We start from the raw sequence: 25,355 nt of genomic DNA on the forward strand, positions 1-25,355 counted from the left end.
TAAATAATTGCATACAATTTACCTCTCAAAGCTAATGTATACAGATCACAGGCCGTCCATTTAAAGGCCATCTATGTTAATCTTTGGCACTGCAGCAGCTGAAGCAAAAGCAAAAAGGAGTGCTATGGCACCTTAAAAACTAACAAATGTACCATGGCATAAAAGCCCACTTTGTAAGATGCATGAGGAGAGGGAAATTATTAAAAAGGGAGGCCAGAAGGCTTAGCAGTGCAAAGGAGCTATTACTTAGCAGACAAGAGCCAGGAAAGGGGCTAAAAGATTCTATTGAAGTTGGTGTGCGACCCACTCTCCCAACAGGTAATGAATGAATTGGCAAAGCGAGATCATTAGTGTACATGAATGCCTAACAAGGGACAATAACCTTCTATGGTGAGCTAGTCACTCCCAGTCTCTATTCGAAGCATCTTTGATAGTGTCAGATTTGCATATGAATTCCATTGCTCAGCAGTCTCACTCAGAGTACTGCTCAGAAAACAATGGTGAATCATTTCAGTCTCTTTGGGCATTCAGTGGCAGGCTTGAAAGTTGCCATACTTCAGCAGCAAAATGCTTCAAAGGGAGACCCTAGCTTGAAGCCACTGAATCATAATTCATATGCAGATTTGTCACTATCTGACTTGGAATAGAGAAGGGGAGTTCACCACAAAGCAACTGCTGCTAGTTAGGTCTTCATTTGTGCTTTATATCTTGCTTTGCCAGTCTGGAGCGGGTCACCCCCACTGATGGATTCCTTTACCCTTTTTTTTTACCCAATCTTGCTTCTGTTTGGCTCTGTACAGGCCTTTCCCCCTTGCTCTGTTTGTCTGTTGCACATCTGAAAAAGTGGACTCTGGCCCACAAACGCTTCTGCCATTATCAGTGTCTTAATCTTCAGGACTCCTTGTTGCTTTACCGGGAAACAGATTTTTCTTTTTCTTTCAGACACATTTAAAGCACATTCCCCGCCCTCCAAAGAATCATGGGAACGGTATCTTACCCCACACAGAGCTACAATCCCCAACACTCTTAACAAGCTAGTTCCCAGGATTTTTTGGGTGGGGGATTTGCTTTCAGTGTGCTATCAATGTATGGCATGTATGCAGCCACACAACTTACACTGACTCAGACCATTAGTCCCTCTAGCTCACAGTTTCCCTGGGTTTCTAGCTGGTCTTGGACTACAACATTGGTCAGGGATGATGGGAACAGTAGTCTAAAAATAGTTGGAGACCCAAGTTTGGGAAACCCTGCTCTAGCTCAGTATTGACAGTGACTCCCAAGATATTTAGGTAGGGTCCTCTCCCAGCCCTACCTGGAGATGCTGAAGGTTGAATTGAGATGTTCTGCATGCAAAGCCAATGCTCTAACACTGAGCCAAGACCCACCCTTCTTGCTTTTCGGAAAGAAAGCTGACTCTGCATGCTTCAGAATGCACAATATAAGCATTTGTAAATGTAGTGTTTATACCGTAATTCTTATTACAATGCCTTTCCATTGAAGCAGACTCCTTAATTAGTTCATATCAGGGGAACCACCCCATGTAATTATTGTAGCTAACCCATTGCTTCCGTATCTATGAGGCCAAGTATTTATTGCTGGTGAACAAAGGGCTTTCCTTTTATTTATGTTTTTAACATGTTATCCCATATTCCCTCTAAGGAGTTCAGAATAGCATGCAAGGTCCTTCCTCCTACCTCCAATTTTATCCAGGCTGACAACAACTCTGTGAGGTAAGCTATCAGATATCTGAAAGGCTGTCACATGGAAGATGGAGCAAGCTTGTTTTCTCCTGCTCCAGAGGGCAGGATCCGAACCAATGGATTCAAATTACAAGAAAGAGGATTCAGACTAAACAGTAAGGAGAACTTTCTGACAGTAAGAGCTGTTTGACAGTGGAACCAACTCCCTTGGAAAGCCGTGGACTCTTATTCATTGGAGGTTGGGTGACCATCTGTCAGGGATGCTTTGGCTGTGATTCCTGCATCACACAGGGCTGGACTATATGACCCTCAAGGTCCCTTCCAACTCTGCAATTCTCTGATGCTCTGAAAGAATGATTGATGGAAGATGATCAGGTAACAGGATCAGGAGAGTATTGTTGCTCTTGAGTAACTCACCTGGTTAGAGCATGGTGCTGCTGTTAATGCCAAGGTCACAGGCTTGATCCCCATACAGGACAGCTGCATATTCCTGCATTGCAGGCGGTGAGACTAGATTATCCTCAATGGTCCCTTCCAACTCTGATTTTATGATTCTGCTTTTGGGCTTCCCATAAGCATCTGGATGCTGGACTGAGATGGGTCTTTTGTTAGAGATCCACCAGGATTCTTCTTAAACTTCATGGCTGAGCAGGGCTTATGAACCATTTCCTCACCCTCCCTGCCCAGTCCAAAACCCCACTAGTAGTCGTACATGCCCAAAGCACAAATCCCATTGTGATGATGTTGGGGAAGAGTTCCTGTTTGTCCTGCGTTGGTAACATTGCTATCATTAATATGGGGCATTTCAATGCAAACACATCAACAGAGAAAACACACTTCTTTGCTGCTTTGTGATCTTGGGTATATCCAAGGAAGGGCATTTAAACCTTTCTTCAAATCTTGGCCCTCCCCTTCTTAAATCTGAAATAAATTATCCTCAGGAAGATGTTGCTGCACTAACTGTTTATGGCATTTCAGTTCATGTATAACTTTGTTTAGTCTCCTATTTAAATGAGAGAAAGTAACATTTTGGGAGGCACAGGGCTCTAAGTGCTTCCACATGATTCAGGCTACAATCCCATTCACACTTACCAGGGGGTAAAACCAAGTGAAGTTGGTGCAGTTTTGCCTTGGAGTAAATGGAAAGAGCAACCGCTTTGCATGTGGAAGGTTCCAGGTCCAATTTGCAGCATCATCAGGTGGGGCTGGAAAGGACTCCTGCCTGAAAGCCTGGAAAGCTGCTGCCAGCCAGTGTAGACAATACTGAGCTAAATAGACCAATGGTCTGACTCAGTAGAAAGCAGCTTTCTATGTTTCAAATAATTACATACTTAAACGAACTACATTGTCCAAACTTGAGAATGTTTTTTTGATTCATTTGGACCTTGGCTGTTTATTTAAAACCTTTTTTTGTTTTATGCCTGGTAACCTACGGACCATTTTCCAACACCCTCGTTTAATAATTCCGCAAAACACTATGCATACCCAGTAAAGTTGGCCAAGAATATTCAAGCACGCATACATATTTATGCATAAGTACATGCATGATATAATAAAATATGTTTGCTGTCATTATGACCAAAAAATGATGTGGCTTTTGTTGATGATTTCATAGAGACCCTCCAAAATGCCAGAGGCTGCAAGAAACCCTTGTGCCTCTAGAGGGCACGGTTGCTGCTCTTCCCTTCCCACCTTTGTATTCAAAATATCACAGTAGAAAGCAGAATAGGGTAAAGCAGGAGACAGGTTACCATTCAAGTATCCACAGCACTCAACTGATTCCTACTAGCACACATAGATAAGCAGCTTTGTCTCTCTATCTCTGTCTCTCTCCCTCTTTATTAACAGAAGCAGGGATGGGGAACCTTTTTCTCAGCTCGAGGGCTGAATTTCCTTGAGGGTGAGATTCCCAGAGCTGCACGCCAATGGTGGGCAGGGCTAGAGCCGGCCCACTCATGAGGTAGGGTGAAGCACCCACCTCAGGTAGCAGTAGTGCAAGAGGCCCCAGTGCTTCCACCGCCAGAAGAACACATTCCAGTGTGCAACGTAGCCACTCATTTCCCCCATCCCAGGACGGAGAAGCAGAGTTGGCAATGCTTTGTGGAAGACGCTGGCTCTCGCCAAGTTTGGTGACAGCCAGGACATTCCAGATGCAGAAGTTGGGGAGCACAGGGGGCAGGGGCATGAGGCAACAATTCCCATTTTGCCTCAGGCAGCAAAACGGGACAGGCCACTCATGGGTGCAGCCAGAGGCAAATGTGGGTTGGCCAGTGTACATAGGCACCGGCTCCTAGGGGCCGAGGCAGCTTTGGGCCCTCCAATGTTCTTTTTGATAGCAATACCCATCAACTTGGGGGGGGGGGCTCCCTGAGCTAGCTCAGAAGGCAGTTCAATTGGGAAAGGACTAAGCTTTGTTCAAGGATTCAAGGAGGTTCTGTGACAAGAACAACATGGTGGATTTGGAGCAGATCTGGATGGCTGCTCAAGCAAGAGCAGGGAGCTGCTGGACTGACCCTGTAGTCATCAAAGCCTGTCAGCTTCCAGAGAATCTCTTGGTACTGATATGTGACTTCTCCCACCCCTCATTCTCCAAAAACAATCCTATGCAGAAGGCAGGGACTTCATCTATCAAGGGCGGAGTCAACAAAGGATAAAAGGCTCTTCCTAGCTGACCATGCAGCTTTTAAATGTCAAGAGGAAAAGGACAGAAGCTGCTCCTTTGTTGCTTGTTGTCAGCCACCCCCAGCTCCTATTAAAATGAGGGAACATGGTAACCCAGATACTGCAGAGCAAAACCTCCTGATTGTTCAGAACAGCAGGCCTCATCCTGAAGCCTTTACAGCATAGAGAGGCAGATTTCAGCATACTTTGGGTTTTTACTACCACCAACCTAAACGAGATATGAAAAAGTGGATTGGGGCAGCCAGGTGGATTGGATATACATTTAGGGTCAAGGAACAGGATACTTTCTGCACAATCCCCTCATGGTTCCACCCACCCAAACTCCTGCTTTTTCTATTATGGCAACCTAATAAAGTATTTTGGTGGTTAGACAATCTTGGCATCTACTGCAACTCCCCCAAGGTCTATCATGAGATGCTGCACACCCTACTTTATCGGAATAAAAAAAATTCCACCTGGTGCAGATAGATGAAGAGTTGTTAGGAAGCCTGTTGGTGTTTGCTGGCAGCTCTTCTCTGGATGGGAAAGCACTGCAGCTCTGTGGTAGAACATCTTCCTTGCATGCAGAAGGTCCCAGGTTCAATTCCTGAAGAAAGCTCTGGGGAGTCACTGCCTGTCAATGTAGACAGTGCTGAGCTGGATGGAGTCAGCATAAGGCAGATTCTGATGTTCAAGTTCCCTGCTTTGACAAAAACTGGACAACCTAATTCCCTGACTTCCAGCACTCTGCAGAGAGGCAAAGCAGGGCTATTCTATTGCCTCTGCTGAGAGACTAGCTACCCCTTAACTGTCACATGGTGGCAGCCTTTCCCGTCAGGCAACCTGAACGGATTCAGTCCCAGTTGGTCTTTATAAGGTGTGACACATTAGAAGAGAAGTGGTGCATGATCTTGCTTCTTTTGTTCTCCCTCCTCATCTTTTTTCCTTATGTGTCATGTTTCCTTAGGTTGTAAGTCCGAGGGCAAAACTCTTACTACTTACAGTACTTCTAAGCCTCTCTGGAGCCTCTGTGGAGCGGGCCAAAATGCTTTAAATAAATAAACCTGAATGTTCTGGTTCAAAGCACACCATGTGACCAAGCCCTGATATTTTTGGGGAAGGGGGAAAGAGGAGCTTATGTGTCAGAGAGAAATCTAGACCAGATACAGTCAACAGTTTTTAATATAGTCATCAAGAGAGTGACATGTTTGTGTGCTTGCCAACCCATTCATTCCAAGTATGAGGTGTGAGAGAATGTCAGTCTAAGAAAAGTATTGAAAGCTAAAGTTCCACAGGATGTGGTGTAGGCCTCACCACATTGAAGAAAGCAAATTAAAAAGAAATAGGCAATATGGGATGGATAAAAGTCAGACATTAAACAGTCAGGCACACAGGATACAAACATTTTAAGTACAGTGGTACCTCGGGTTACATACACTTCAGGTTACATACGCTTCAGGTTACAGACTCCGCTAACCCAGAAATAGTGCTTCAGGTTAAGAACATTGCTTCAGGATGAGAACAGAAATCGTGCAGCGGCGGCGCAGCGGCAGCTGGAGGCCCCATTAGCTAAAGAGGTGCTTCAGGTTAAGAACAGTTTCAGGTTAAGAACGGACCTCCAGAACTAATTAAGTACTTAATCCGAGGTACCACTGTAGGTGGATTGCAAATTCCCACATAACATTTTAAGTATAGCCAGCCACTCACCGATCCTTTAAAAAATGTAAATGCATGGGGGCACCTAATGTCTCAGCATTGATGACACCAACTTGGTATGGATCTTGTCAGCCCATTTGTGTGGGAAACCATTGCAAGCATACGTGCCGAGTTCTGCCCAACATGGGGGTCTCTTTGCATGAGCATGACGTCACACTGCGACACACACATAATGTCACATGCATCAGGAGGAGGCAGCGAAGCCTGGAAGGGCCCTCTGCCACTGCATGGAGGCCCGGTGATGCCCTCCGCCACTGTGAAGAGGCCCGCCGCTGGTGAGGCCCGGCCAATCAAGACTGGTGGGCACTCAGTCCTGTCCCCACATACTTTGGGGGCACCTATAACATTAGAAAGGGCCATGAGGCAGCTGCTGTTTTGAAATAATCCTACAGGATGTGGACACCCAGTTTTCAGGCAGCTTAAGAAATCTTGTGTAATTTCTGAGAAGCAAAAGTGGGTCAATAAATCAAGGTGTGGCTTTCGGAGCATTAGGCAGGAAATGCATATTATTTCCACACTTTCTGAATCACGGTCAACATGGCACCTGAGATCGGCTTACATTTGATGTTGTTGTTGTTGTTGTTGTTGTTACCCTCACAGGATCCTCAAGTTAAGTGATAATAGGAAAGAATTGGGAGAGCAAGAAAGTGGGTGAAATGACAGGTACAGATGTTTGCGCTTTGTAAATATTATGAGAACTGGGTTGGAATAATGCAAAGCCGCCCTGTTGCATAAAAGCTTTCTCCTGGGAAATTTCCGGCTGTAGGTGCATTCTTTGCCTATCGCGTGTAAACTTGCCAGAGAGATGATTCACAATATTTTGCTTCCTGCTTCTCGTGCCATAAATGGATTGTTGCTACCTACAATTGTTCTCAGCTTTGACAGCAATTCCCGTAATAATTAACAGAAGAGAGCAACTGGGTGTATGACACAGAACCTGACAGTTGAACAAGAGTCAGGAAAGCTTCTGAAGTCTAATGACTAAGAATCTGCACTACAAATTAGGGCACTTCTGTTTTAAATCTCACCTTTACTATGAACTCAGTAGGAGTGCAAGCCTAGGCATACTTATGCAGAAGTAAGTCCTACTGAATAGAGTGACACTCACTTCTGAGTAAACATGCAGAGGATTCTGCTGTAGTCATTTGGACCTGATGACCTCCAAAATCCCTTCTAATTATATAGTTCTAGGTTTCCTTTGGAAAGCATCCACAATATGGGGATAACATCCTCTTCTCATATTGTGGTGTTATCAATAATATCAACTTGTCTGCTAAAAGCACCCAGAGTGGTGTACTGCCTAATCTGAAAATGATGCACTACTATCAATAAGAAGTCCAAAAATAAATAAATTAAAAGCCATTATGAAGAACATACAAACACTATGTTGTTGGCATCTGTCTGTCTCAGGAGGCAATGGAAGAGTGAGCCTTAAGGAGTAAAGTCAAACCATTGGACAGTTACAGTTTCTGCTGTGGCTGTAGAGACCGACACGGGAAAGACATGTTTTATTGCAGGTGGGGCAGATGAAGGTGTTGGTTTTGCTGCTACAGGTGTGCCATGACATTACTTCTCTCTGCACTCCTCCTAGTGGTTATTTCTCTGGTCACTGCTGTGGATATACGACATGCCTGTAAATGCTAAGTATAACTATTTAAACTGCTAGGTGCCAACAAATGGTTGTTCAATATCAAACTCATGATGCAACGTGTTTCTTTTTTTTATCAATCATCCATTCACAAACTGACACCTTTTTCATAATGGTGGGCTGGAAGCACTCAGCCTAATCCTCTGGTCTGGCTCATCATCACCACGCAAAGAGATTCTGTTGGGATCTGAGAGCTTTGAGCAGCAATGCGAGAAGTGAAAACTAGTGGTGGCAGAGGGCATGGTTCACTGGTGGGCTCCACCTGCTCCTTCTGCATAGTGATCAAGGGACAAGAAAAACACCAGGGGAGGAAGAAGGTGGCTAATTCTGCACCATGCAAACATGCAGTTGCTGTCTGGCTAGCAGGTCCTCATGTGGACCACTGATGTCAGCACTGGATGTAGACAGTCAGCAACCATACACCTGATTGGTGTAGACCAAGCCTTCACCTCCTGAACAACAAGCAAAACTGAGCCATCTATGCATAAAGGAACAAGGATAACAGGTAGCATCCAACTAATGCATCCCAACAGCGCAAGGATTTATGCTTGCACAATGGAACATTCCCCCTCTCCCCCTTGCCCCTCAAATCTTGAGGAGTTCCTCCAACCCCTTTGGAACAGATCTGGGGAGGGCACGAGGTACATACAGGTGGAGGAGAAAGAGACACATTCCACTGAACAAGTGCAAATCCTTGTGCTGATGGGACACATTTATGGGATACTACCCAACATAGCTTTAACATTTGCATTATAGATCAAGGAAAAGGCACAAAGCATTTTAAGCGCGGGTGTAGCCAGGAGTTATGTTAGCAGGGGCAGGATAACCACTTGTCATCATCCCCTGTCTGCCTCTGTTTAGCAGATTCAGAATGAAATGTCTCAACAACAGTTGTTTAAATTACTTTCTTTAGACCCCAAGTGCTCAGAAAAATCTGTCAAAACCTTCAGTCATCTGAAAACGAGGACGTTAAATAAACAATTAACAACAGGGAGTACATTTCATGCGGAGTATATTTTGCAAAATTACAAAGAACATGCCTTTTTATCTTATTTTTAAAAAATCTAAACTAAAACAAGTTTTCTTAGATTTGCTGAAAATCTTTTCACCACTTCCTTCTCAAATTCCTCCTTTTTCCAATGCAGTTTTTCTGTGCACACACAGTAAGCACAGCCCGTTGAGACGCTCTCCTGTCATCACATTGACCTTAGCCCGGTCTTTTCTCTCTGCAAGGTACTGAATGACCACTCTGTGGTACAAGTGGTGCATGGCTGAGCAAGAGAGATGAGCAGAGCCTTTTTGTGGTAGGGTAAAAGACCTCAGCAAACACTTCAATTTCAAATATTCTGATTATTTCTACTTTTAGTTAAGTATTTTTATTTATTCACTTGATGGGGGGCAGCTGCTCCCCCTGCCTCCCTCTGGCTACACCCATGATTCTTAGCATCATATATGGAAACATACTTTGCCTTCTTTGTAATGCATGAAACAGCCCAGTTTTGGTATTGTCTGAAGAAGTGACAATGGAAAATTCTTTCATGTTTGAGTTTATTATTTTCCCCAAGGAGGATTACAAGTAGGCTTGTTAATTTTGCCACTGGTTTTTGAATGACTTACACACAGATAATTAAGAGGGCGTTGAAGGACAGTCATTCTTGTGGTATCTTTGGAAACCCATTGTAATAAAATAAACAAATGTACCATGAGTAGATCTCATGCATATTATTTCATCTCTGTGAACATCACTAATGTGCCGCGTTCATTATGGGAATGCCAAATATTTACACTGTTACTAGGACAGGAGGACCTTGAGATCAAGGCTTTGTGATAGGATTTAGTTGCTGTGCTTCTGTTCCCTGTACACATCAGCATCAGATAATAGGTTTAGACATGTTCTCAGCCCTCCCACTTTTATATAACTTCGCGTTCATAATTTGAACAGGTTGCTCCTGCCCTAAAGATCACAGAAAGAGTGAATGTAATGTTTTGACCCGTTCTGCCAATCACTTTCTTTTTCATTAAATTACTCAGACATGGAAAGTTGCAATCCGGCAAGCGAGAGTCAGGGGAAGGTACTTTTTGAGAATTTCCACCAAGGCGCCTCTAAGGAATTGGTGCAAGTTTTGAAAGTGATCATTCATTTACTCCCGTTTGCAGATAGTTTGCATTCATGCAACATTTTATTCTAGAATCTATGGAGATCAAGTACCCCCGCCCCTACATAGTCCATACACAATCAAGATCTACTGCACATATTTTTGCCCCTGCAAAGGCTTTTTGATGAATTGGTTTTATGCTGAAAATAAAAGCTCATTGTAGATTGATTCTGCATTACCCCACAGTGTGTTTGAAAAAAGCAGTAGTTAGGGGGGTTGGGGTGGGGTGGGGTGGAGTATTCACACCTACCCATGTCATTGTGATTAAGCATATATCTAGATCGCAATCAGCATTTCTTACTTCATTTGCCTGGGGCATGTACAGGGAGGAAAAGGCATGGATAACCTAATCAAAGGAAGAGTTTTGAAATGGATATCAAGTTTTCACATGCACCCTCCAGGATGGCAGGATCCAGAATTATTATGGATTGAAAGCATCACACTGAGGACAAGCACAATAGTAATTCTGGTTACTGATTAATAGCACACAATATTATCAAACCTTTGCTTGACTGTATGGATTGCAAATATCTTGAAGGCAACACATGGCCTCAAAACTGATTTTTAAAATGAGAATGTGTGGTTTTTAATTTAGTTAGTTGAATTAATGTAACGTTCAATATAAAAATCTTAATTGCTATACCTGCTGTCTATCCAACCAAGTACTGAGTACTATAACTATCTGCCACACCCAGGGACAGAGGCCTTTCCTATTACTTACTGCTTGATCCTCTTTTATAAGCCAGGCCCTTCTGCAAGTTAGGTGTGTGACTTGCCACTGAACTATTGTCCCTCCATTTCTAAATAGCATTGCCTTTATATCTGTCCCTCCCCACCTTCACAAAAAAATGCAGTTTTGGAGGGAATCGTGATCCCTCCCAACATATACCCTCCCACACCTAACACACACAGAGAGGCTCTTACATGTAAGTGAGGAGGAAATATCTATTCAGGCAAGTAACTGTACAGGCTTGGAAGCAGAATTCACAAATCACAATTCAGGAGTTCAGGGATCAGGCAAGATGTTCAGAACTGGATGGAATCAAAGAAGATGTCCTAACAGTTACCACAGCCTGCCCACCAAGCTTTTAATGAGGAAACTCTCTAGCTTTTGTAAGACTGTTGAGATTGTAAATGTGCGCACCTCTGGGGCAGGTGGGCCTGCTCCCATAGTGGACCCTCTTGTTCAGGCTCCTGATCAGCTGCAGTTGCCTCCTGAGTAGCCTTCTCTCATCTGGCGGCTGCCTCCACTGAGATTGTCCACTCTGCCGGGAGGTCGACGGGAGGATCCAGCATCCCTTCTCCCCCTTCCAAAGCAGCTGAAATCAAAGCACAATTTGCCCTTCCTCAGGGCCGGCTCACCCATGAGGTGGACTGAGGAGGTTGCCTCAGGCAGTGGAATCCCAAGTGGCAGCACCCCCGCGGGCACCCTGCCCACCTAGGGTCTGTTGAAGGAATGTTGATGGCTATTATGTGGGACTTGCTGGCAGCCCACATTAGAAAGTAACAGTAGGTGCCTTGCCACCAGGATCAGCCAGCACCAAGACTCTGCACATCCTTCTTAAAGTAGCTGTTTGCTACCAAGGTTTATATAAAAACATAAGAAGAGGATCAGGCCAATGGTCCATCTAGTCCAGCATACTGTTTTCACTGTGGCCAACCAGATTCCTGTGGGGAATCTTAACATACAACAGTTATGGTACATTCAGTACACAACAATTCAGGTAATCTGCTTTCATTTATCTGTTTCACTTTTAGTAGTATTGTTGCACAATAAAGCATTGATTGCTCCTTGACCTTTGTTCTCCAGAGTCTTTGTAGTGTATTTAAAACCAAATGACTGAGGTAATAAAATCACTCACTTTTTTTCTGCGGAATTGCTAATCTGTGAAAGGCAGTGCTAGATTTACAGGCAGTACATTCACAAAACAGATGATTTTCAGGAGGAACTAATGCCCAACATTCAGATGCTAGTTGAAATGCCTTATGAAGGCTTTTACTGGGTAAAAAATCTGGGCCATCTCATTCCTGGATTTGAAAGGAAAATGAAGGAAGTAAGTTTGAAAGTATAGATGGGGTGGGAAACCCCCATGAGTGTAGAACAAGCCTAAAATTATGAAACAGTTGGCCACTGTCAATTAAAGTACCCATCTGAGAAAGCAAAATAGGCGCCAGTTGTTCATGTAATGTTCCCAAGGGTGATGCAACAATGAGTAAGATTCTTCATTCCTGCATCCAGGTTTGTCCTCAGAACACAGGGCCAGCTCAATATATTTTGCTAGCGGAGGCACAACAGCAAATATTCCCCCTCATATACCGCATCAAAGTCAAGATATGTAACTCTTACTCTGCCTAATGGCAGGGCCAGCCCAATTAAATGGTTGGTAACCCATTCCAGTGCAACTTTTCCATGTGTACAGCTCCCTCAGTTTGTAAAGTGGGTGCAAGTAATGCATGGGTGGAGTTTGGGATCCCGCTGACCCAACCTGCCTCCATGTTTAGATTGGAGCTTGTACATTAAGCCTCTGTGTCTCTGTTCTTTTGTGTGATATATATTGAGATGTTGGGGTGTAACACTATATACTTAGTGTCAGTAAATGCTCCCAGGAATAAAGAAACATATTTGCATAAGCCATTGAGGCAAATTTGCAAGCGATAGGAACCATAAGAACCTAGGGAACTGCTTTACACTGAGTCAGACTATTGAGCCAATCAAGCTCAGCATAGTCTACCAACTGGCAGTGGCTCTCCAAGGTTCTCAGACAAAGACACTCCCAGCCATACCTGGAGATGCTGGAATTAAACTTTGGACACTCTGATTCTTGCATGCAAAGTAGATGCTTTCCCACTGAGCTGTGGCTGTGGCCCTATATTCAAGAGCTATTTAAGGTGACCTAAGGCACCTCTCAGGGACGCGGGTGGCGCTGTGGGTTAAACCACAGAGCCTAGGACTTGCCGATTAGAAGCCTGGAGATTCGAATCCCCGCGAGGGGGTGAGCTCCCGTTGCTTGGTCCCTGCTCCTGCCAACCTAGCAGATCCAAAGCACACCAAAGTGCAAGTAGATAAATAGGTACCGGCAGGAAGGTAAACGGCGTTTCCGTGCACTGCTCTGGTTTGCTTAGTCATGCTGGCCACATGACCCGGAAGCTGTACGCCGGCTCCCTCGGCCAATAAAGCGAGATGAGTGACGCAACCCCAGAGTCGGTCACGATGGGACCTAATGGTCAGGGGTCCCTTTACCTCTACCTAAGGCACCTCTTAAATACATCTACAACACAAAGGAATTTTGATAAAGCCAAGTTCTTTGTTACATTCTTAACAAAGGACAATCCCACATAGAACCATGTAAGCATGGGCATGATGGAGAGTTTGGGCATACTTTGAATCTCAGAAGAGCCAATGCCTATGTCTAAGGTCTAACTAAATGTTTGTGTTGTACACTTTTTAAAAAGGTGTGCTTACCACTGGCCTCTTTACCTTTGCAAGAAAAAGCAGCCATGCCCCTCAAATGATTCAGGTGATTTCGGGCTGGGGTTTGGGGGGCAAACAGCAGCCAAGTTGTTGTGAAACCAGTACAGGGAGTAGTAAACAGTTAACCCTCTCCCATCCACATGCTTTGCTCCCTGTTTGGATTGTGTAGAAGACACGTGCCTGCTTTTGCTTGAAAAAGGAAGTCGCCAGGGTTGAAGGCGTTTTTAAAGTTATTCTTATTGAATGAAAAAAGTGCTTGACGTAAGTTGTAGTTCAGCCCTTATGGAGGAACTTCCATGAATGGCTCCATGGGTGGAGAGGGCTGTGATGCCTTTATCCGGGAAAGAGACATGCCAGGGCAGAGTGTGCCTTTAGGCACCTGCTTCAGCTTGTTCTGCAAGTTTAAGCAGCCAAAATGGCACCAGCCACACACGAGAGGGAAGTATCCTTATGCTCAAGGGAACCTTACAGTTTGCAGAAGTACCAAAATCCTTAGGAAGAAGCTTCAGGAGGAGAGCCCCCAAAACGTTCCAGGGGGGGCTAAGAATGTTCAGCAGCCATGGAATGTTTGCTGACTGGTGGGGAAGGAAAGGGGAAAGAAAAATGGGGGCTGGGATGGCTGAATGGAATATCTTAACAGATATCTTAGAAGGAATATCTTAAAAGATGGCTGGCCAGAACCCTGAACAAGAGTGCAGGTTCCGCTTGTTAACACCAGCAGAGAAGGATGTGTCAAAGCTGCATCCTCGAGGAGCCAATTTCTTGTGCATTACTTTTTGTTGTTGTTTCTGATTTATTTTTTATTGCTTTTCTTCTTACAAGCTGAACATCACTTTGTTTGCATTCCAAGATGGTTTGGGGTTCAAAATAGAACCCCAGACTTGGGTTAATGTGCCTAGAAGACAGTCGTACACTAGCAGGTCATCACACCACTAATCAGCACTGTACCTTGCAAAAAGCAATTCCATGAGCACCAAACCTGACATATGAAGCAGTTTTGGTGATGACTGAACATATATTGCGTGTTTCCTAGAAAATCAACCCCATGATCCTCCTGGTGTTGTAAAAGGATGGCAAATAATAAGGAGTGCCCTCTCTCATAGTTAGTATTCTTTGCCTCTGTGCAATAACATTATTTAAGATATCTTTCCCATTAATGTTTAGTCCTTTTACAACTTTCAACAATCCTTTTATTGGAGCATCTACACACAATAAATCTCTTGAAGTGTTTATTGTTCCATTTTGTGTTATATAAGAGCTCTGATTTATCTCATATTCCTGAATGGTGACAGCACCCTTGATACTGTAATATATTGCTTCCATTTGCAGTACTTATCTGTTTTGATAAAGGTCACTTTTTCAGTTTCTTTTCTTTTTTGAAAAATAAGAATCTGTTTAAGTCAGTAGCAGAAAGCTTTGGGCCTGGGGTTTTAAAAAGAAACAAACAACCCCATTCTGTATAAAATAGGTATAACAGAAGTACTCTCTTAATCCCCACCCCCAAAGAAGCATAGTAACATCTACCATATTTACTTGAATAATGTGCCATCAAATCTAATGTGCACTTCAATTTTCAGAACCTTGAAACCAAAAAAAGTATTCACTGGCGAATGTAAATGTGCCATTTAATCTAATGCACACCTTAATTTTCGCAACGTAATTTGGCCAAAAAAGTGAGTGTTAGATTTGAGTAAATATGGTAGTCTAGCACATGGTTGTATTCATTCAACTTGTTTTTATTATTGCTTGTTAGCCGCCGTGAGCCCGGCCTTGGCTGGGGAGGGCGGGTTATAAAGAAAAATTATTATTATTATTAGTAGTAGTAGTAGTAGGCAAACTAAGGCTCAGGAGCCAGATGCAGCCCAATCACCTTCTCAATCCGGCCCATGGACGGTCTGGGAATCAGCATGTTTTTACATGAGTAGAATGTGTGCTTTTATTTAAAATGCATCTCTGGGTTAATTGTGGGGCATAGGAATTCGTTCATTCCCCCCCCCCTTCAAAATATAGTCCAGCCCCCCACAAGGTCTGAGGGACAGTGGACCAGCCCCCTGTTGAAAAAGTTTGCTGACCCCTGGTCTAGCATCTTGTTCTCATAGTAGCTAACCAAATGCCTATGGGAAGCCCAGACCTGGTAATGTCTGAAAATTGCCCTTTAAGTTTTTGAAAAAGCTGTGCTTACAGGGTGACTGGGTAGCAACACTGAGACCACAGCTACCTGCTAACTTAATTTGCTCAGAGGCAAATCTCTGACTTGTGTGCCAAGTCTTTTAAATATCTAGCAACACCCCTGCAGCCATCCAGGAGGACTGTTGTCACATTTTTAAAAACGCCATGTGTCCTGGTTCACAGCCTATGGTGAAACAATAATGTGTATCCACTCCCTAATACCTTAGATTGAATTTATTTATTTATTTATTAACCTCATTTATATACCAACTTTTCCTCCAAGATACTCAAGGTGGTGTACATGTGTTCCTCACTTCCAGTTTTATCCTCAGAACAACCTTATGAGGTTGGTTAGGACGAGAGGCAACGACTGGCCCAAGGTCATTGCTGAGTGGTAATTTGAACCCTGGCCTCCTAGGGTCCAACACTCCAACTGCTGAACCGCACTGGCTTGTATTCTATTGTATTAACATTTGTACCTTATGGAATACAAAAATGTGTGTGTGTATATATACAAACACATACATATATGAAGCAATTTAATGCAATTTAAAGTTACACAGCGTATAGCACAGTGCATCACAATGTATGCTATAACATTCTATGCTACATAAAGGTAAAGGGTAAAGGGACCCCCGACCATTAGGTCCAGTAATGACCGACTCTGGGGTTGCGGCGCTCATCTCACTTTACTGGCCAAGGGAGCCGGCATACAGCTTCCGGGTCATGTGGCCAGCATGACTTAGCCGCTTCTGGTGAACCAGAATAGTGCACGGAAACGCCGTTTACCTTCCCGCCGGAGCGGTACCTATTTATATATTTGCACTTTTGGGTGTGCTTTTGAACTGCTAGGTTGGCAGGAGCAGGGACCGAGCAACAGGAGCTCACCCCCTCACAGGGATTCGAACCACCGACCTTCTGATCGGCAAATCCTAGGCTCTGTGTAAAGGGTCCACCAATTCTCCCAGCAAATTTCTAGTTGTTGTAGGGGAGGGGGATGTTTCAGAACTTCTTCTGTAACCAACGACAACACACAGGCAGTTTGGTACACGTCCAGCTAACACAGAAGAGAAAAATTAGACATAGCTGTTATGTTTGTTTGTTTTGCCTGACCTTGTAAGAGTTATCAAGACCAAGGATACCATGGTAACAAGCCATTCCAGGATGTTTAGGGTCTAAGTTTCTAAGAATCGGAACGCCACTCTTTTCACAATAGCACTGGCATGAGGGAGGGTGGCTAACTGAAATGAGTCCTTTGGAAGGAAGAACAAGGTGAATTTAAAAGGAAATCTGTCATCCTCATGCCAGCTACATGAAAAACATCTACATCTGGCGCTGTTCCCACTTTTCACTTAGAATGTCATGCTCCCCATGAAGAAGTGCTACTATTTTGCGATGTGCCATTGCATAATGCAATAAAGACCCTTATTTGTTATGATAGGATTCCATTAACGCCTTTCAGTGTGTCAGTGAAGCTGACACTTCACTCCGTTTTATTAAAGCAGTGTAATTATTGTAATGCCCAGTCCTGTCTCAGTAGGTGAGGTTCTCTCGTCAACGCAATTAAAACTGCATCTCTCCCTAGTTCGGAGTTTGGCTAGCTCTGGTCCTGGTGTGACACCGTCAGGAGGATCTGGCTGACTGGTAGTGGAAACTGGATGATGGACTAGAGAGGGCCTTGGTCTGATCAAGCAAGGCGATTCTTATGTTCTTATGGGCCCATACTGTTGAGAATCTATGGTGGCACAGTGGTGTCAGGGCTTGAACTGGGAACTCTGCGTCTGTGTACAGCAGCCCTGATCAGTGAACCACTGGACTGTATGATGCAATGTCTGCCTAGGCCCTGCACTAATCCTGCCCACTCAGGCTGGATTCACCTAGACAGGAGCGACTATCACAGACCACCCTTGTTCCAGGTAAGCCTTTGTGTTCCTGTATCCTTAGGGCCCAGCTTCCGGCTTTGTTCTTGATCCTGCCTCCTGGTTTGTCATTCAGTCCGGACTCCGGACTACTGGTTTGGGCCCCAAACTCCTCAAGACGAGGCCAAAAATGCAGGCAGCTATGCTGATCTAAACTTAGCCGTTGCTCACACCACACATTAGCCCTGCCTTTGGTGGGGTGAGGAACCATTTTGGCTCTGCAGGCCAAATTTGACATGTGGGTGGGACCTCCCACCTGTCAATCAAGTGACATCACAAATGACACCACACTTTGAAATCCCAAAGTCAGGACTTCAAAGAACCTTGCAGGCAGCAATGCACTACTAAAATGAAGCCCACCTTCCTTTTAGCAGTGTGCTGCTACTATTTATTTATTTATCTACTTATTTATTATTGGCATTCATATCCTACCTTCAATCCAATAAGCTCAAGGTTCTCCCCCTTCTCATTTAATACTCACAGCAACTTTGTAAAGCAGGTCATTCTGAGAGGCAGTGACTGGCCCAAGGTCACCCAGTGAGATGAGTGGAGATTTGAACCCTGGTCTCCCAGGTCCTAGCCCAACACTTTAACCACTACACCATACCAGATCCCTGCTTCTGTTTGTCTCCCACGCACCCCATCTCTGTGAATCTAACAATAGCTTCAAGGGAGAGGGGAGAACAAGGGGTTCAGGAGGAAAGGGTTAAGCACTTTCTCTCAAGAGTGCCGCTTCCTTGATCTTCAATTAATAGAGAAAAATGCTTTGGGCATCACAGATCTCCCACCTCACATCTAGCTTAGGCTGTGCTGCACAGTCATAAAACCGTTTTCACAGGACCAGCCAAGGGTAGAATTAATGTTAAAAGATCTGAAATAGTCACATTCTCTGGCTTGTTAAACAAATAAGAGAGCAGGCCTGAACAAGTGGCTTCTGAACTGTGCATCCTGAGTTCATTGAGCACAAAACCCTCAGGAGCTTCTGTGTCATATAGTTTTATGGCCAACTATGCTGCAGTTTGGACTTGATTCCAGGAATGAAACTGTGATTCTGTGTTAATGAGCTGCAAAGGTGTCCCATCCTTCTCATTAGTAATGTTGGGATTAAGTCCATGTCCAGGGGCAGTTTACTGTATTCTTCCGATTTTCATTAAATGTAAATGTCAGGGTTAAACTTTTGGAGCATAAGGGCAACCTTTCGCTAGTGCAACCATCAGCAGTTGTGGACCGCACTTCTGATTCATGCTTCCAACAATGGGCAATTACCAGATCAGCATATAACAGTCTTTGTTATAATGAATGGCATATTCCAGTGCCCCAGCCTTCATATTTTGCATTTCAGAAAGTCAGTGTGGTAAGTGAATCATAGAATAGAATCATAGAATCATCGAGTTGGAAGAGACCACAAGGGCCATCGAGTCCAACCCCCTGCCAAGCAGGAAACACCATCAGAGCACTCCTGACATATGGTTGTCAAGCCTCTGCTTAAAGACCTCCAAAGAAGGAGACTCCACCACACTCCTTTGCAGCAAATTCCACTGTCGAACAGCTCTTACTGTCAGGAAGTTCTTCCTAATGTTTAGGTGGAATCTTCTTTCTTGTAGTTTGGATCCATTGCTCTGTGTCCGCTTCTCTGGAGCAGCAGAAAACAACTAAGTGGTTAGTATTGGACTACAGCCTGAGGGACCAGAGTTCAAATCCTCACTCAGCCAGAAAATTATCTTGGTGACCTGGAGCTACTCAGCCTAACATGCCTCATGGGGTTGTTGTGAGAATAAAACTGGGAAGAGGATGTCAGCATCGCCCCTGAGCCAGTACCACCAACTGGACTCATCCACTTCAGCCCCGACTGGGCTAGGCGAGCTGGGTAGCACTTCCAGAGACCACCTTCTGCACAGGAACAGGTCAAAGTTCTGTGGACTCACAGCTTAGAGTTATGAGCACCGGATTCACTCCAAGAAGACAGTCGTCGCACAGCAGAGTACAGCAGAGTATAGCAGAGCATAAACGACTCGGAGAGCAGCTCTGTACAATATCTTCTTTTATTCTGTCTACAGCTATAATACACAACTATGTACAGAGCTAAATGGAGTTTAAATGAAAATGCTGAACTGCACTGAGTGTCTGCAGCTGCTCTTAGCAGCAACCTTATCTATACACACGATCTCTCTCTAACACTCAGTCTCTCTCTCTCTCTCTCTCTCTCTCTCTCTCTGATGTGAGGCTGGAGCGGAATAAGTAGAGAGCAGAAACCGCCCCCTCTCTCAGCAGACAACATCAGCAGATTCTTGGATATGGGAGGGGTGAAATCTCCTCAGAGGAAACTATGTCTGCCAATTTGAGCTTTTTGATGAAAAGATGGGATAAATAAATAAACAAGTTTATTATTGCAGGATATGGCTTGAGCTGGGTGGGTGTTATTGTGACCAATTTTGCTCAGTAGCTAAGGAAACTGGTCCTAGTATAGCCTAGTGGCTAGTCATGTGAGCAAATGTGCAAATTTAGAAGTAAATACTATAATTTGAATATAAATCCATCTCACCAAGGTGGGGAAGCCAGAGCAGGTGACCTGTGCTAACTCAGTTGGTGGGCACCTGCCAGGCATCTGGTCCTTATTAATTTTTATTCTTAAAATGAACTTTGGGCACTCTTTGAAAGAAAGGGTGCCTTCAAACAGAGGGCTATCTTTGGTAAAGTAGAGCACATGACAACCCAATTTAAGCACCTGTAGCCTGACATGTTTTCCAATTCAAAACAGACCAGTTGATAACAAATTCACCCCAACAAACACACACCGGTACATCACACCATGGAATTCAATGATGCCAGATATACTTCTGGAAGTGGCAGGCATATTGCAGTCTTTCATTTGCTAGAAGTATTTGGTTTAAGTCTGGGAATGAAGAAGTCAATATCATAATTACAGGACATTCCTTTTTAAAAATTACCTATAAATTTTGACCCAACATTAAATAAACCTTGGGGGGGGGGGACATTTGAAAGAAAGAGAGATTGGGTGGGGGGTGAACCCAAGGCTTAAAATCTAAAAGATCTAGAAACCTACTTGGTATGTTTAAAATATTGCAATTCTACAGTTCAGCCATAAATCTAATTAGCGCTAGGATATATTTAGAAATGTCTTGAGAAAACTCTTGTGATCTCTGGAAGCAGGATGAAGCGTGAACCAGCCTTCATTCAAGACTGTGCCTTCTCCCTACCACAAACAATACCAGTTAAAGAGAACCATTTAAAGAGCACATTTTTATCCTGCTGGGTCCTAAGGCTGCAGACTTACATCCACTTACCTGGGAATAAGGCCCATTCAACTCAGTTGCACTTATTTCTTAGACATTTATAGGACTGTGCTGTTAATCATTCTATGAACTTTATATATAAACACGAAAGTGTCACCATCTCTGGAATGGAACTCAGCATCCAGCTGGCATATCCTGATAGTTCACACAAATAAGGGAAGGAGATATTTTTGGCCAAGGACATCAGGACAAGCCCCTCTTATTACAGAAAGTGCATTGCAGTGGTACCTTGGTTTACGAACCTAATCCATTCCTGAAGTCCGTTCTGAAACCAAATTGTTCTTAAACCAAGGCGTGCTTTCCCATAGCAGCGGGGGGGCTCAATTTACAAAGGAACACACTCAACAGGAAGCGAAACATGTTCTTATTCCAAGACAAAGTTCACAAACCAAAACACCTACTTCCGGGTTTGCAGCGTTCTTAATCTACGTTGTTCATAAACTAAGCTGTTCTCAAACCAAGGTACCACTGTACAGGTTTTTATAGTACTGTACAGGTTTCCCCCACCCTGAAAAAATAGTTGCTACATTTTTGCATCTATTCATGTAAATTAGCAAAGGCAGTTTTTATGCAAATATGTGCCCCTTTTTGACCTCCTTTTTCCATTTTTTAGCAACAACTGTTGCCTCAGGCCTGGTTCCTCATTCTGTGGAATTTGTCAACTGCAACAGTTGCTCTTGAGATTCCTACACCTTACCTTGCCCTTTTTGGAACTTGACTTGAATTCCAGAACATAAAAAGTTCAAGCGAAAGGCCTATCTAGCACTCTGTTCTCACAGTGGTCAACAAGATGCCCAGGGGAAGCTCACAAGTGGAAGCTGAGTGCAAGAGCACGCTCCCCACCTGCAGATCTGTCTGTGGGTTCTCTGATCTTGGTTTGCTACTTTGGACCTTGACTTCAGGTTGACCTGAACCACTGTACATACTGTTGCACACCACCTCAATTTCCGAGCAATGCAATATTCCAGGCACTTACCCAGGGCTCATGTTTCCTTTGGAACGAGACAAAGCAGAGACTGTGGCATATATATATATATATATATATATATATATATATATATATATATATATATATATGTGTGTGTGTGTGTGTGTGTGTATATTTTTGTGTATGTGTGTATATATATATATATATATGGCTTATTTACACATATATACAATCTGAGCCTAGGATGGAGGGCTTTCATCTCCCATAGTTGCAGCCTTGGATTCAAACAGAAACCAAGCATTGTTCTCTCTCCCTCTCTCCAGCTTGCAGCTTTTTCTTCTAGCCTGCATCACTGCCCCAAACTCTCTGCCCTCAGCCTTGACTTTTTCTTTCTAACCATCCGCAAGTTGAGGAAGCGGTCCCACAAATTTGCCATCTTGCACCCCCCACCCATGTGCTGTCTCACACAGAGCCCCTTCTCCTTAATGGCCCATCACCCAAGTGATCACCTCATCAGGAACCTATCCAGGCTTATATTTTAACACTTGCTGGATTCAGAGGTTAGAAGGGTCTCAGCATACAGCCTACCCCCACTCAAATTCATAACAATACTCTTCTTTGGCCCTTCAAATGAACTATGTGCAGGTCTGCCTGTCTGACTCTCCATGGTCCTGACATCAGAGTAACACACGTACACCTGGAACCATGTGGAGAAAAACATCGAATAAGGTAGCAAGGGAGTCCCCTTTCTTTCCACTGCCCCTCTCCTCCAAACTGCCCCCTTCAGAAACAGTGTTGCCCTAATATCAGAAGACTTTGAGGTTTTGTTCCATATGTTCATATGTAAGGGAATTCCTCCCTCAACCTGTTTTGAAGGGCAGGCCAAGATATGTCTTGTGTCTTCAAAACTGCTTTGATTAGTATTCTTGAATGTTTGACATCACTACTGCTGCAGCTTGACTTCCCTTCGCATGAGAGGTTTCTCCCACTGTAAAAGTCACTCCACCCAACATTAGCTTATGTAGGAGAGAACACTCTTCCAGTTGTGTAATCTGGGAAGCATACAAATATGTAATTGTGCTGAATGGATAACTAACCATTCATTAGGCTGAGCACATTGGTTCATTCATCAATATAAAGCACGTAAAGGCTGACATGTAAATATAAATATGCATTTACATGCGTAGAAATTCCTTTGCTGGATCAAACAAAAGCCCAATCCCTACTCCATTGTTTCCAACAGTGGTCAGCTGTGTAACTTTTGGTGCTCGGATGTAGGGAGCTGAGGTGATGTTGTTCCTATTTGTTTCTAGCAACTTATACTTAGAGCAGGGGTCAGCAACCTTTTTCAGCCACTGTCCCTCAGACCTTGTGGGGTACTGGACTATATTTTTGGGGGGAGGGGAAGAAATCCTATGCCCCACAAATAACCCAGAGATGCATTTTAAATAAAAGCACACATTCTACTCATGTAAAAACACGCTGATTGCCAGACCGTCCGCAGGCCGGACTGAGAAGGCGATTGGGCTGCATCCGGCCCCTGGGCCTTAGGTTGCCTACCTCTGACCTAGCGGTATCTTGTTTCTCTGTATATGGAGCATCCACTTAACTGCCATGCCTAACAGTTTCCTTTTCATCAACCTCAGTCGGTTTAAAACCTGGGTTTCTGTGCATTCGAAACCGAATTAGAGTCACTCAAAAATGCACATAAATATCACAGGAGAGGCTAAAAGGCGGAAATATGGTTTCTATTTTGTTTCCTACATTTTAAACAGAATTGTGAGATGGCACTGAAAACACATGAGGGGGTGGAGTGGGGGAATCTCATAATGAGTTTCACATGCTATGGAGTTTGCACGGCTGGAATTTATTATGAAAAACTTATTTTTACTTTTTGGCTAGACGTCTGCTACAAATTCAAGGAAAAGGCTGTAAATAAATATTGCAAAGCCTACTGAAATGCTGTACTGAAAAGTATGAAAACATGTCAATACCAAGCAAAGAAAAAGAAAGGTTAGTCCTTAAAGTTTCAGTGAAAGTTTATTTTTGTCTAATAAATTGTTCTGGATTCCCCATAATGACTGATCGTCATATGCTGTGGATTGCCCTGAGATCTATGGATGAAGAGTAACATACAAATTGTAATAAGTAATAATATTAATCTTGACGAAACCTGAATTTGTGGTCCCACTATCAAGCATGGCGTTTTAGGCTGTTGCCATCTGCCAATACAGTAATAATCTCTAATATTGGCTAGAGGTTTGAGAAAACAATGCCTCTTTCAAAGTGATCAAGTAGTTCAGTGTATAGATGTTAAAAAAAAGCTTGCCTATACAACACTGCAAGTGCAGCAAATGCAGTAGATATGTCCCCTTTTGATCCACATTCCACTTAAAATTGCTGGAAAAGCCTTGTTTCCCCCTATAGGTCAGATCATTTCCAGCAAAAATAATAGGTAAGTGCTCATTAATTTCATGAATCCTTGACCCAGCAGCATTCAGTTGCTTAGAAGCTGCTTAGGATTCTGTGCACAGATGAGGCCAAATTCTTACACTCGCAAAATCAGTGTCATGATCTTTCTCATTCATTTCATAGCCTTTACCAGGTTACCTTTATCTGTATTTCCATCTCTCCCCACCCTAAACTGTCTGGTTTTTCAGATTTTCTGGGTTAATCCATTATCTCCTTCATCAGTTCCATATAACACCTAAAAAAACTAGGAGGAGTTTGGCCATGGAAGAATAAGAAAATACAAAATTATTGTATTAGGCAATGATGTCACATAATTTTACTGGCCTCTGCCCATTTTGTGTGGTCAAAAACTTAGGCTGCAGTCCTAACCATGTCTACTCAGAGTAAGTCCTACTGAATTCACTAGGGCTTACTTCAAGGAAAGTGAGATTAGGATTGCCGCCTTAGTGGATCGTAGCTGCCCTTAGAGCTGTGCAGATAAAAATACTTGTGGGCCACTCAGCATTACAAGTTAAATATCTGTTTCTTCCATGCAATGGAGAAATTTCACATGATATTATGTTGGCAAAGCACTCATCTGTATCTATGTATATCTATGAAATCTACCTATAGGAAAGAGCATGGTTTATGGGTCAGTGATGTAGGTCACAGAATATGGCTAAGCTTGGGTCTCCTTTCATGTTAATTAATTCAGTACTCTGCATAAATAGAAGATAGGAGTAAACCTGGGGCCACATAATCAGATGTTTACAAAGTGTTTGCAATCCTGAGTAATTCTCAGAGCCAACATGTTACATTTCCTTGTCTGTGATATAACAAGCCTTCTGACTTAATTCTGTTTACATCTGGATCTATAGTCACTTGTGTTTATCATCCAACATAACAACCTTGGCAGAGCTGACTCATTGTTTCTGCTGGTGGCGTAATAGTTGTCTGTACTGTTTTTCCAACACATTGTGTTCCAAATAGAGCCATCTGTGCTGCACTGCATTGGTTAGAGGTCATTGCTTTTTCAGTTTATTTTCATTCATTAAGAAAAAAACACCAGTCACTTAATAACAAAACAGAGTGGGGCACTTACACAAAACTAGGAGAAACTGATTTCTCAAATAAATATTTCTTTCTCCCTCCTCATCTTAAGTTTATTTATAGATCAAGCTGCCCTTACATTTGATACTGAACACAAGACATTCCAGTTCC

The 25,355-nt window shown here is 43.5% G+C and overlaps 1 protein-coding gene across 1 annotated transcript in view; it reads right to left on the minus strand.

The window, feature by feature from the left end:
• DPY19L4 (dpy-19 like 4) overlaps window positions 1-25,355 on the minus strand; it is a 55,360-nt gene that overhangs the window by 29,263 nt on the left and 742 nt on the right. The gene's annotated exons all lie outside the window — the stretch shown is intronic.

Source organism: Podarcis melisellensis (genome assembly GCF_964234715.1).
Source record: "Podarcis melisellensis genome assembly, chromosome: 7".
In the NCBI taxonomy this organism is placed as follows: Eukaryota; Metazoa; Chordata; class Lepidosauria; order Squamata; family Lacertidae; genus Podarcis; species Podarcis melisellensis.